The sequence below is a fragment of the Triturus cristatus genome, chromosome 12 (genome assembly GCF_964204655.1).
Source record: "Triturus cristatus chromosome 12, aTriCri1.1, whole genome shotgun sequence".
Taxonomy (NCBI): domain Eukaryota; kingdom Metazoa; phylum Chordata; class Amphibia; order Caudata; family Salamandridae; genus Triturus; species Triturus cristatus.
Genome location: NC_140595.1, coordinates 441,531,644 through 441,546,903, shown reverse-complemented (window position 1 = coordinate 441,546,903; position 15,260 = coordinate 441,531,644).

The following is a 15,260-nucleotide window of genomic DNA, read 5'->3' as shown; positions in this document are numbered from 1 at the left end:
TGTCACAGTGTGGATGGAAGAGAACATCAGACTGTGAGGTGGGTATCAAGAGAGGTTTGAGAGAAGTCCCCCCTCAGCGAGGGCAGAGAATAGAGTGCCTTGAACGGCTCTACTTCGTGTCTGCTGTAATACGATTGGTCAGTTACCCCAAGAGGTGAGGTCTTTACTTGTAGTAGGAGCCACCTGTCCCCCAGAGGGTGGTGGTATGCAACAGTGGCACTACCCAGATCATGACAAGCTGTCTCTGCTGCAGGCTGATCCTGTCTTTCTGAAAAGCACAACAACCCCAGCTCTGCAGGACACCTTCCAGACGTCTGTGCTGTGGTTCAGCGCTCGCCCTGTCTCTGGACACCCCTCCACTCTCTTGGCATTACCCTGGGGTTCAAGAGATATTTGGCGTGCACCAGATCACACAATCTGTCATGTGGGACCCAATGTTTGCTGATACACCTGATATGGGACGTAGCCCCATCTGCAAAAACAAATTGAAATGTACACAGACCACCTTCCTCACTCAGCATGAACAATGATCCCTGCATACCTTTGTCACTAAGTGTGAACAATGAACAGGGGAAAGGCCATCTTCTTATCACTCAGGGTTGAAACACACATGGTACTGGAGTACTCGCGGTGAAGGGAGGGGTTGGGACCCCAATGTCCACAGTTTACAGAGGGGCTCGCAGGTCAGGCAAGACAGCAGCTGAAAAAAACAAAATCAGCTTTGCCGTTGCAGCGAGCAAGACCAGTTGAGGGTCCTGCCTCTGCTGGACCCCCTTTCATTAAAGGGCACTTATTTACCTTGGATGGATGTCTGCCTTTGAAGGCCTGCAAATGATATCACTGTGATGTGCTGGAGGCGAAATATGACCGGAGGACAGTGGAGTGACCCAGCCCCACCTGTTTGAGCTGTTAGGTCAACCGGGGTGGTATGTGTGGATCACTATGCCTGCCGCCCATACAGTGATGACCTCTTCTGCCTCTCGCCCACTCTGCCTACACATCTAGGGATCAGCTGTAGCCTGTCCTAAACCAGCACTCTGGTTGGTGCAAGTGTGTGGGTGATTCCCTCGTGCCCCTGCGCAGCACAGCAGCAATGGCTCTGTGCCACGTACTGAACCAATGAGAGGCACGGGATTGTGCTCCCAGCATGTTGTGAAGCATTTCTGGCCTTGATGCTGCTGCCTCCAAGAGAGGTGACACTTCAAAGGTGTGCCCCACAGGCCTTGCCCATGCACTCTTTACCAAGCTGGAGGTAGTAAACGTCGTAGTGGGTTTGTAGCGCAAGATCACGCATCCTTCAAAGGCGCTGCCGTAACCAGGTTGTAAACAAAACCGGCTGGCCAACAAACAAGGAATGAACGTAAATATTCAGATTCACGAATCAGAGTTCAGGTACCCCAGTATTTTGAAGGGGATTTGGCACTGGGATATTAATAGATGGGTAGGAGGTCGTTGTAAAGAAGCGATGGCCAAGCAATCTTAGTTTCTCAGTGATGGGACAGAGCATGCCTTTGGATACTTGCCCCTTCTCTCTATACGGTGGATTACACGAAAACATGTAAAATAAAGTAAATTTAGTCATTGCGAATTAGTAAGGAGTTCCTAAGTAAACACGAATTTAAACCAATCAGACAGCATTGATTATTAGTGAACGAGCGATCGTTTTCTTTACACGTGTTCCATACATTCCATAAGTGACGGGGGATATCAGAATTAATCGGGGTGTTACACAGGGGTGTATCCTGGCTCCTTTCCTCTTCAACCTGTATATTAACGAGTTGGAGGAATACTTGTTAAGAACTGGAGCCGATTACCCCTTTGTAGGCCGAAAAGGCATTCCAGTTCTGCTATACGCGGACGATGCTGTCCTTATCTCAAGGACAGCAATCGGCCTCCAGACACTTTTAAATTCTTTCTTTGATTTTATGGAGTCTCGAGGCCTAAGTATTAACAATTCTAAGTCCTATTCTATGAAGATAGGCCTAGGGTCGCGAAAACCTAATCTCTTCAACATAAATGGGGAAAAAATTCCAACCACCTAAACCTTTTCATACCTCGGGGTTCTTCTTGATCACCAATTATCTTGGGGCCCTGCTGTTCTCAAGAAGAAGGGCGAGGTAACCCGCGTTAACGCAGCCATACTTGGCTTCGCGAGAAAAATGGGCAATAGTCCGGTGGCTGCCTTACTTAAACTATACCAGGCTAAAAGTGTTGCCGTTGCTTGCTACGGAAGCGAGCTCTGGGGCTACAGCCAGACGCGAGACCTGGAGGTTACAGAAAATAATTTTCTGAAGAAGATACTGAGGCTCCCGAGGGGAACCGGAAACTTCTCGGTACACGAGGAGTTAGGTGTGCCCCACCTTAGTGACAGAATAGCAGTAAACCCCCTATTATGCTGGTTGAACTGCTGGTTAAATAATGATATACCTCTCACCCATGATATACTAAAAGAAGCTTTAACATGGGATGGTAGGCTCAAGGTTCCGTGGTTGAAGTACATTAAAGACTGTTTTACTGAAATAGGTCGGCCGGACCTGTTTCTAACTCCAAATTCCATTACTAAAATAGATGCCCTTTTTGTGAAAAATATATTTATGATAACCAGGAATTTTGCCCGGGAAGAGGTTGAGTTCCAGAAAGACAGTGTTAGGAAACATGTCTTACTTAAAACCTGTCTACAAATGGAACCATATTTGTCATGGCCTATGTCTAGCTACGAACGTTACCTATTAACAAGGTTCCGTTTTGACTTGTTTAAATACTTACTAGCGGTCCCGAGTGGGGCTCATCGAGGCCAAGTGTTGCCAGCTTGCGGCTGCGACGGGAAGTCTCCGCAAGATCTGGCACACTTTTTATTTATTTGTCCTTATTATATAGTACCTCGGAGGCTATTTTTAAAACCATGCCTGAAAGAACTGAAATTTACACAGATCAAACCAGCACTTTATTACCTTCAACTCCTGAATAGTGACTGCACCTTATTTGTATGCAGCTTTTTGAAATTAGCAATTACCTTCAGGAAAAGCATGGAGGGTTAATTATGCTGTTATTGTTGTTATGTATTTTTAATCTTTTTAACTCTGTCATAACTATTTATATTCTTAAACATGCTTTGTTCTGCCTGTTACTTTTGTCTTATATTGATTATGTAAATTCCTGCTGTATAAATGAAATGGATGGTCTGATTTTAATTGTATGTTTATGAATTGTGCTTTTATGATTGTAAGGTTTACAATCGAATAAAGTTATTTGAACTTCAACTTGAACATACATTCCATAAATATCTTAATTTTATGAGTAACAAAAACGATGTGCCTCATATCTACACTTCTGCACATTCTTTACGATGAAACACTTCCAAAACACACCTCCTAATAACTGATCAGGTGTTTTGCCTCAGTCAAACTTCCTGATAATGTTGATAATTTCACTGCCCACACGTGCATTCATGCTGCCACGAGATTCTAATCATGATATATAAATTTCTACTTTCAGTTGTAATACAGATGGTGTATGGTTCTTTCTCAACCACCTTGAAGCGCTTAATGGATCCTGAAAGTCAATGCGGCAATGTAGAAATGCAACAGACAGTACCACACAATACACGGATATATTCCCCAAGCCTGAGGTATCACTTGCTATGTTCATAACATACCGCTAGGGTCTGCAGGTCGCTGCATATACCACCAGGGGCTTTTCGTGGCGGACCCTTCTATGTGTCTGGTGACACACACTCTAACCAGTGCTTAATTTGGGCCGGAGCTTTCTGGTGCTGAGCACCGGCACTTAATTGGTTTCCGGTGCTCGGCACTGGCACCTAATTGTCAAGACCACACATAGGGCAGTCTGCCACAAGGTGGCGCTGCTCATATAATTTAGAGTTGAGAAGAATAACAGCTGTGTAGGAAAACAATATACATTAAAAAAAATTACTAATATCTGCCTCCCCAGCCATTCCTTTAGCTTTGGGGACCTGGAATAAGCTGAAATGTCGCATTTACATGCGAGAGAGATGGTTAGTGGTTGTTTTGGCAGAGATGACAAAGGCGATGGGTGGATGGTGCAAGCTGCAGTGGCCTCCTGGTTAGAGCCCTGGCACCTCATATTTTACAAACTAAGCACTGTGTCCCACGACAACGCAGGGCACAGTGGTAAAGAATAAGTATTGCATTGAGTTCAGAGGAAAGATGTTGAGATATTACCGTACTTTCATTTATATATTCTAAACATAAATGTAATTGTACATTATATCGAAGATCGAATGTCATAAGGATGTGACAGGCTGCCCTTTTTTATCTTTGTACTTTCAGTATAAGGGGAACTGCTCTAGAAGCTACATTTTTCTTGAAGCAGACAGTTTGGCTGTAATTCCAGTTTAGCAACTTCACCAAATCATCGTGTCATTCTTGGCAATGTGCCTCATCTCCATGTGCCTGAAACTGTGAATAGATGTTATAGGGAGATGACACGTTAATATGGGCACGGTCACAGCGACTTCTACTCCCTCAACCTGCATCAGAGTGCCTGTCATCTCATCTAAACCCCTTCATACATACCATGGGGGTTCTATGAACAGCACAGTTAGGAAAGTATAAAAATAATGCTCCTTAGAATTCTCTGCCATTTTTATTCTTGTGGGCAAAAGGCTATTTGCAGATATATAATATCGCGCTAGACAGAATGATCGTGCATGCTGTTTCAGGGTGTATGCCCTTATGTGTGCAGATGCATTCACGCGTGTCCTTGCTCCCTAAGGGCAATGTGATGGTAAAGGCGCGATTGGATGTTTCAGTTATTGGACTGCAGGTTGAAGGTCACCTTGGGTTTATAGACCTCGAAAGGACCCTAATGGCAGGCAGGGTGTTGTAAGAGGAATCAACCATGAGCCCATCGCCGAGGGTTACTGACCCAGGTATTTATCCTGCCCCAAAAACTTGGGGATAGGGACTATTTTGGCCTGGTTTATATCATTCTAAGTACCTCTGATGGGCCATGCCATTTTGTATAGGTTACTTACAGACTTAGCCTGTGATAATGTATGATTAGTACCCAGGAACTAAAGGGGTAAAACTCTCCAGTTCTCAGCCTTGCTTATCTACAAACCTCTGCTGAGAAAATCTGTGGCCCGTTTTCATGCACTTTGGGGTAAAACTTTCCGCCTCTTAAAGTGGTCAGTATTTTGCCTGTGTACATATCTTCCCTGATGTATTGTAGATCGTGTACTCAGTCACTATAGGTGTACATCTAAGCATATCTCAGGTTGGGGAAGTTCTGGCTATGTGCCCTCCCTAGATACAAGGGGCCTTATGTAGGTAAATTACATTTACCACTTCATAAATACCGAATGTTACCGATTCGGTATTTATGAATCGGTAAATGTAATGTAGGTAAAAAAATACCGAATTGGTAAGTGTCGGTATTTTAGAGTCGGTATTTACCGATTCGGTAATGGCAACCTGTATCTCATTGATTCCTATGGGCCAGGAGGCCCATAGGAATCAATGGGAAGCCAGTTTCCATTACCGAATCGGTAAATACCGAATCGGTAATGGGGGGAGCTTAATCAAGGGTGGCAGGGTGTCACGTTGACACCCTGTTGCACCCCTGATTTCTGCATGTGTGCACATGTGGCACACATACATGCCCTGAGGGCATGTGTGTCTGCCACATTGCACACATCTAAGGGCTAAAAAATGCATTTACTGAGTCATTTGTCATTTACCACCAACTTACAGTTGGTGGTAAATAACGACGAATTACAAACCTATTGTGATGCCACGCTTTTAAGTTGTTTTCCTTTTCTTGGTCCTTATGGCTGAAGTCGATATTGCGGCGCATAGCCGCACCGCAGTCCGTCAACATTTGGTGGCATATGGAGTGCCAGACGCTGGTATCGCACTAATCTTTGTGGTTGGAGCCGATCCGGCTTTCCACTTTGAGGTATTTTACTATTGGGTAACGTTTCCGGCAGTGAACGGTGATGATAATTTGTTCCATACATACACTCCCACTGCAGTACCTGTAGCGTATCGGCCATAAAAGTCTCTCGAGGTTCCGATTTCAGCATGGCAACACCGTATTTGGTTTAATGGCGCCCCCACACCGAGACTCCGGTCTGGTTAGGCCCTTTGTCTATTCCAGAGGCCACTTGGCCAGTTTTGGCCGGGTACACACCACATCCGCATTATCTAGCAGCCACTGTAGCCAAATTGCTTGTCTTGCACACCTCCTTGATTGAGGTGCATAGGGCTCTAGTACAATACGTTTCCCGCAATCTCCAGATGGGACCACCTGGGGATGCGGCGCAACTAGCTGGCCCGGCCGGGATGTCTATTAGTCCCGTTATGGTTAATTTGGTTATGGGCAAGCGATCACAGAATAAGGATGATTTACCTTACTGGCTTTTTGAGATATTTGACCAGCTGGAAGCAGTATTTCCTAATACCTCTCCTGTGGAGAAACACAGGATGTTGACTATAAGTTTGCAAAAAGACTTAATACCAGAGGTAACCAATTGTGAGAATGGGGGTAAAATGTTCGCAGCGGTGTATGCAAAGTGTTTTGGCACACCTTCTATGACTGTATTACCCTCTGTGATTAAGCGTGTTCAGGATGAGCATGGCCTGGAGGCGGCGGTTGAGTTGGGGATGAGGCTTGTCGGAGTGTTTGACATAGTTGCTGATCTCATACTTGCAAACATCAAGGGGGATACTGTTAACTTTCAAGTGTCTAATGCTTTGCGTCTTGTCCCGGAAGAAGAGAAACCCCAAAGAGTTATCGGAAATTATTGCAGATGCCTATAAGACCATTGGATGCAATAGTTTGGGTTTTAAGCCTTTCTCTAAAATACCCGCACAACAGCAAATCCAGACGGCGCAGTCTAATAAAGATGACCGTCCAATTTTTCCTACAAAGAATTGGAAAAATAAAAAAACATGGGAAGCAACAACAGAAACAAGGGTCACATGCAGCATCACCGGCACCCGAACCCTCTGAGCGCACTTATGATTTGCGCGACCGCGCGAGATTTAGGTCTCCTGACAGGTTTCAGGTCCCTGACCAGCGTTCTCCTCGTTCTTCACAGGAAACATCGGGCTCACAAGCCGGTGGAGGTGATCGCCAGGATCGCGGTCGAGGTGCCCCGCAAGGACGCAAGCAACTTCAACAGACTGACGGTAAAGGAATGCAGGACGATTTTCTCATCAGCGCCCTCTGTTTCAGAAAAAGATAGTTGTTGCATTAACAGCAAGATATGCCACAGACGGTGAGAACACGCCTTCGGAATCTAACTTGGGCAGTAATGCTGCTAGACAGCGCTGCGGAGGTTACCATAGTGCGGCAAGCACTGCGTTAATTTCTGGAGGCGACAGCAACTGACACTTTCATCATAGTCGAAACTGCTGACACCCGAGTGGCTCCCACTGATAGATTATATGACATTGTACTTTTAATTGAAGGTCATATAAAAGTTGTTGTTAAAGGGATTTTTGGGGAAAATCTGACTTCTTCGTATGACATCTTGATCGCTGAGGCAGACTGGCCCCCGTCTTTTGTTTTAGCCGCTCCAAGGGGGGAGGAGGTAATCCTCCCTAGTTTTTCACACAATGTAGTAAGGAGCAAACAATGGCTTTTGCAGAAGAGTGGGCTTTGGTGCTTGCACCGGCTCTGTACCATACTCAGGTTGTAACTGTGCGGTTCAGAATACCCATAGCTCAGAACTTGTAGACAGTCTTGTGCGTGAAAAATATAAAACTACACTCGACATTTCCAATGGCTTTTTTAGCCACAATCTGTCCTCCATAAGAAGTCAATGGACAGCCTTCACCCTAGGCAGTAAACAAAAAGAATTTACAAGATTGGCCATGGGCTACAAAAACAGCCCGGGCGTTTTTGCCGCACGTGTTGTCTCTCTGTTGGATGACATAGACCCTTATTCGTACTCGTACGTTGATATTTATCTCACGGACGACGAATTATGGCCGCATCTGTGTCACGTGGACTGCATCATAGTGTTGTTTGCGGACTACGGTTACAAATTTAACTTTGCAAAATCACACATTGCAGAGTACACAGTGTTGTTCCCGGGCTACGAGCTCAATAATGAAGGTAGAGGCCTAGCGCCTCACTTCTTGGAGAAATGTGCACGTTCGCGCTCTCCTACAACTCAGAAAAAATTGCAATTCTTGCTGGGATTTTTAAACTTCGGACGAGCTTACATTCCGGATTATGCCCAGCGTATCAAGCCGCTGTATGCCTTGATACAACCTACCTTTACAAAAGCCTGCTGGCTCCCGGAAAATTCACATTCACATAATCTATATTCCTTGCAGTCTGATCTTATTGAATCTAAATACTTGTTGACGCGTGATAACCACACAAACTTGGTGATAAGAATAGTGCCGGGGCAGTGGGTTTCACCTACTTGACATTTAATCAAGGTGACACAGTACCTATTGCTTACAAGTCACATTTGTACACTTCGGCTGAACTGCGTTTTTTGACAGTTGAAAAAGTATTGACCGCAGTCCAGATGGCAATCCTAAAGGAATGTAAACTGGCGCAAGGAAAACGCATGATGGTTGTAACACCATATCCTGCTCTTGAAGCTGTAACGAGAGCCAGTGTACCAAACTCAAAAGCTTTACATCCGCGTTGGATACAATGGGCTACTTCGTTGACATCATCAGATGTCACCTACAGCTTTGACTCCTCATTGCAAACTCAGGAGTTCTTACAGTATGAATTTGTTCATCCTGCTTCTCTGTCTATGCACCCACTCAAGGACTACCATTGTATCATTTATACCAACGCTTCTGCGCAACCGGCGACCAGATCAAAACATTCTTACTCGGCAGCTTGTGCAATAGTGGCTGGTACCATAGTGAACGGTGAGTTCAAGTCCAGTGTTGTGCACACACAGGCACGAGGGGACTGTACCGCCCAGTTAGCGGAGCTGCGAGCTCTGGTGCTAGCACTGGAGTTTGCTGATCCTAATGTGACTACCTTGATTGTAAGTGACTCTTATTATTGTGTTCAGTCTTTTAATGACAACTTATACTTTTGGTCTCAGAATGGCTACCATGACTCTAATGGCAGCGCAATTAAGCATAAAATGCTTAGGGTTTGAGTCGCAGAGCTTAAAGAACGTCTGCCTCTCACACAAGTAATTAATACTCTTGGCCACCAGCGCGTAGGAGTACATACGGTCGGTAACAATTTGGCTGACGAAGCAGCTAAAACGGCAGTAGCCACTTATTCAGTAGCAGCAGTTACAAGATTCATGAATAAGATTGATGATGACATCTTGGCAGCTATAGCTGCTACAGAGAAGGAAAGTAAGTACCCACAGGGTTTCCCTTCAAAATCCTCTTATCATTTAAGCCCTGATAAAGTTCCCTATGTGAGAATTAATGACGTTGGTGACAGGTTGATTCCAAACCAGGACCGCAAACAAGCTTTGATAACAGCCGCGCACGAAGGCATGGCCTCGGCTCATGCAGGCGTTTCGGCGACTGTCTCTATCTTACAGCAACGTTACTGGTGGCGTGGGTTATATAAGCAAACCTGTAATTATGTGCTTTCTTGTGACATTTGTCAGCATATTAAATCTTCAACGGCAGCACGCCCACCATAAACACAGCTGTACATTTCTAACAAACCATTACATTTTGTTAATTTAGATCACTGCGGTCCATTTTCTTCTGATACTGCGTATAAGTTTATCTTGGTTGCAGTTGATTCGTGCACACGTTTTCTTTGGGTTTGACCACAACGCAGTGCTGACGCACAAACTGTCATCAGGGATTTGTGTGTCTTTGTGGGAATTTTTACATGTGGCACCTTTCATTCTGACCAGGGTCCCGCGTTCGCCTTCAAGGTGTACAAGGATGCCATGAGGTCTTTGGGGGTGCAAGTCAAATTTTTGTCTCCATACAGACCTGAGGGCAACTCAGTTGTGGAGTAAATGAACCGTGACTTAAAGCAATCCTTGACAGCTAGAGTTATAGGTACTGGCAGAAACTGGTTCGCCCATTTGTATAGCGTACAATGTGCACTAAATAATCTCCCTAGAAGATCTCTGGGTGGGCGTACCCCATAAGAAATGCTCTTTGGCATGAAAATGTTTGTTCCAGACCTTGATGGTCTAGACATGGTGGCTACAGCAGCGTCCTTTGACGTAGATAATCATTCTGATGGGTTACAGAATCTACAAGAGGCTCGAGACAGTCTTGCAAAGGAACATTTACCCTCCGAGCCTCAGAGCTGTCAGAGGTGATGGTGGGGAAAAATACCGCTTTAAGGAGGAGTCTCGCAGTGAAGTCAAAGGCGAAACCCAGCAGGCCGAGGGGGGGGGCCGCGAAGGAGAACAAAAAGAACGGAGTACCCACCACAAGGAGATATTGTCAAGAGGTTAGTTTGGGAGGCGTCAGCTACCTCACAATCGAACTTGGGGGGTGCCCCAGGGGGAAAACAGTTACACTCAATCCAGGAGAGAGCCGGAGGGCAACCTACTGGACAAATGGAAGGGGACACGGATAAGTTTGATTTGTTATTCTCAACTCTGAAACAGATCCAGGGAGAGGCTCGCCTGGAGAGCAAAAGGGCAAAACACGCGAATAAAAAAATTCAAACCTCACTTCGCAAGGTTGATAGGCTATATGAAGAAGTATCTGGCAGACTAGAGGAAGTTGAAGAGAGAACTGGCAAAGTGGAGGAGGAGGTGGTGACGCTGCAAGAGTTTAGACCAAAGCAGGAGAAAACAGCACTGGATGTCCTCTGGAAGCTCGAAGATCTTGAGAACAGGCAGAGGCGTAACAACATAAGAATTCTTGGTGTGGAGGAAGAGAGGGAAGAGGGAGACATGCGGGCTTTTGTGGTGGAGCTGTTGAAAGGTGCGTTCCCGGAGATGGATAACTGGGACTGGGATAAGGAGGTGCAGCGTGCACATAGATTTCCATTGGTTCAGAAGAAGAATATGACAGGAGCCAAGTCTAGAGCCATTTTAGTTTATGTGGGGAACTACCTACTGAGGGAGGAGATAATCATGAAAGCCAAACCAATGAAGAAACGAACATACAAAGATATCTCCTTCTTTGCCCGCCCAGACTTCTGCCACATAACAGTTGAGAGAAGATGGCGAATGAGACAACTTATTACACCGTTTCAGAACATTGGTTGCGAAGTGTATTTAATGTTCCCGTCACGTCTTAAAGTTATCGTTAATGGACAGACCAGGGTGTTCTTCTCAGAAATTGTTGCACAGGAATATTTAACTTTTTTGAAGGAAGAGAAGGGGCGAAGGGGAGAGAGGGAACAAAACAGGCAAAGTGATCGAGTTGCAGATATCAGGAACACAGAACGTTTGACATAGTAACATCCATAGTAACATAGCAACATCCCCAAAAAAAAAAAAAAAAAGAGAAAAAGAAGTAAAAAGTAAAATGAAATGAAATGAAAAGAGGGAAAAAGATCTGACTGCAAAAAGTGGGGTTATCACATCAGTGTAGAATGGATTGAAGGCTTAAGATGTGTGGGCAGGGTCGGGGTGCTTCCTGGGAGGACCGGCTGTCACACATAGGTCGGGATCGACCTATTTGCCAGTAAGGGAGGGGGGAGTGGGTTGGGGCACTTGGGGGGGTACACGGCACGGTGCGTATGGAACAGGTAGGGCAAAAGAGGCAAAAGAGGCAAAAAAGGCAAGGAGGAGGATATAAGGAGAGGGTAAGAAAGCTGTGAGTAGATTCAAGTAACTGGAAAATGGCGATTACATGCAAGCGGAGGGAGGCTACTTTAGGGGGAGAGGGCCAGAAACAAAAAGAAATAATTCAAGGAAGGAGAAAGGATGCGAGTAATGATGCCCTTGGGTCCTCATGGATATTAGGTGTGTAACGTGGAACGTATGTGGGCTAAATGATGCACAAAAAAGAATGAGAATCTCCATTGCCTTAAGGCAAATGAATGCTGATTTAGTTTTCATGCAGGAGACACATATAATGGACTCGCAGGTGTACCTGTTGAATCAGCTGGGATTTTACCTATTAGTGAGCTCTAGGCAGGGGGTGAAAAAGAGAGGGGTAGCCATCCTTGCTAGGAATAGGAATATTGTGGTAAGGAAGAAAGCACAGGATCAGTGGGGGTGGTGGGCTATGGTAGAGTGTCTCTTGGATGGGGTATGGACCACGCTTGTATCTGTCTATGGGTCTACGGAAGATGATCTGGAAATCTTTCAATTCTTAGATGTAGAATTAGCTACTTGGGCCCCGAGAGTCATTATCGCAGGGGATTTTAATATTAATGGGTCAGATGGGTTAGGGCAGGGCTCCTTTGGTAAATATAAAGGGAGGAAGAAAAGAGTGAGCCGGGCATTGGGAAGCTTAATCGTAAATAATGCCCTAATAGATGTCTGGGGGATTAAACGGATGGCTGACAAGGGGTACACATACTATTCAGCTCCACACCAAGTGTGTGTCAGGTTAGATTATTTTTTGGTCCCTAGCTCTGATGTCTCGAATGTACAGATAGGTAAATTACCAAGGATATTCAGCGACCATAACCCACTAATACTTACAATCTCAAGTAAAACAAATGAAAGACAGCGCACTAGTTGGACGTTTGAAAGGGGGCTGCTAAAAGATGAGGGTTATGTAGGACACATGACTAAGTGGATCAAAGATTTCTTCCAGATTAATAGAGGTAGCGTGGCAGAGGGGGTGGTCTGGAATGCCTTTAAGGCTGGAATCTGGGGCGAGACAATGAGCTTCAGTTCCTATAAGCAGAAACAAGAACGTTCAAGGAGCGAGGAGGCAAGGGGAAAAGTGATCGAGGCGGAGGCAGAATTAGAAAGCTGTCTTTTGAGTGATATCCAAATTGACAATGCATGGAATGAGCTACTCAAGGTTAAAGGGGAGGCTGAAAGGGACGTTGCTATTAAAGCGGCTAAATTGTACACGTCTAAAAGGGAGAAGTGCTATGAGTGTAGTGAAGCCGTAGGCAGACACCTTGCTGTTCGGGCAAGACAGCAAGAGTCTACGGGAATAATAAGGGAGATAAGGGATACAGCGGGCGGGCTACATACGGACCTGGAGGAAATTAGAGATGTATTTAGGAGCTTTTATGAGAGGCTATACACTGATGATCTGGGGGATATTGATAACCGGGCGGTGAATGAGTATCTCCAAGGGATACCTGGGGTAGCATTGGAGGAGGAGGACTCGGAGGGTTTGGAGGGGGCACTGCAATTAGAAGAGATAAAAGATGCAGTATGGAATTTGCCGGCGGGTAAGGCAGCAGGACCGGATCAAATTCCGGTCGAATTTTATCAGGTTTTCTGGGGGGCCCTGAAGGAGGTTATAACAAATCTAATACAGCAGGCGCAAGCAGGATTCTCAATTCCTGCATCGTGGGGGGGTGCGGTAATTGTGTTAATACTCAAAAAAGGGAAACCTCCGGAGGAGCCTGGGTCTTATAGACCAATCACTTTAATGAACTCCGATGCCAAAGTGTTCTCCAAAGCATTGGCAACAAGACTAGCAGGAGTGATCGCTAACACTGTGAGCAGAATGCAACATGGGTTCATTCCTGGAAGGGGGACAACCCATCATATTCGTAAAGTGATTACTCTATTTGATGCGACGGAAGTTGCAGGAGACCCGATGGCTGTTATGCTACTGGATGCGGAAAAAGCATTCGATCGGGTCTCCTGGGGCTATCTATGGGGGGTACTGGAAAGATCTGGTGTAAAGCAGGGATTTATTAAATCAATCAAGGCATTGTACCTGAATCCTGTCGCCTCGGTTCGGGTTAACGCAGGGTGTACGAGGCAATTTCAAATAGGTCGCGGAACTAGGTAGAGGTGTCCTTGTTCACCACTGCTGTTTGCCATCTACATGGACCCATTTATACGGCGAATTGAGGCATGTGGTCTGGTTAGTGCTCTCCCTACCCTAACTGGGCAGTGTAAAGTTCTAGCCTATGCTGACGATGTTGCAGTGGTCACGCCAACACCGACGGAGTCCATTAATCAAATTGAAATAGAGGCCACAAATTTTGGGTATATCTCGGGGTATAGGTTAAATACGGGAAAGACTCAAATAATTAAAAATAGATTTGCCATCTGTACTGACAACCGAGTTATACGCTCAGGAATATATCTAGGAGTCTCTATTTCTGCTGATTTGGACTCATTAGTGGAAAGGAATATTGCTCCATTAATGAAAAAAGTAGAAAAAGACCTGGACAGATTGGAGAACTTGCATTTGAGTTTAGTGGGGAGGACGAATATAATTAAAATGTTAATTCTCCCTAAATTTTTATATTTATTTAGGGCAATTCCCTTGCTGTTTGATGCTAGGTGGTTCAAAAGGATAGAACACATGCTTAATAGATTTATTTGGGGAAAAGGAAAGACACGAAGGGCATTAAGATTCATGACATTGCCAAAGGAAAGGGGAGGGTGGGCAGTGCCCGATTTAAGACTGTATTATTGGGCTGCAACGTTTCAAAATATGTTAGGGTTGGTAGGGGGTGCGGAGGCTGAAGGAGGGAGCGATCTAGGCACGGTTGCAATATTTGGACTGGTTTTGGGTATGGAGGTAGAAAATGTGTTTCTAAAATTTACGGAGGCCAGCTATTACAAGAGAACAAAATGTAAGACTCTCATGGCAGCATTTGCAGTCTGGAAAGCATTTATGAAAAGGTCAGGCCTGGGGAGGTATAACCGCTACACTAGATTCACAGATAACCCTAATATTCCAGAAGAGATTTGTGTGGACTCGGTGTTCACAGAATGGGTAGGTAAGGGAGTTAAGAGCTTTGGGGACGTTCTGGGGGACTCAAGTGTCTGCCAATTTTCAGAAATGCAGAACAGGTACAATTTACACAACAGTCACTTCTTCAAGTTTTTACAAATCAGGAGCTTCTTGATGAGTAAAGTGGGTGGATCTCTGGGGTTTGGTAGAGACTCAGTAATGGAATTGATACGAACAGGGAAAGAGTGTACGATTAAACGATTTTATTTTGAACTAACGAAAGGAAAGCAGGATGATTTAGGGAAATGGGGTGATAAGTGGAAGGATAGTCTGAGTGTCAGTCAGGATTGTTTTGAGTTATCCCTGGAAAAGGGTCATAGACTTCTGTGTTCTGCATCATTGCAGGCACAGCATTACAAAACGTTGTATCATCTGTACTACACCCCAGCTAAATTAGCTCAGTGGGGAGGAACTGTAGGAACAAATTGTTATAGATGTGGAAGTAATGAGGCA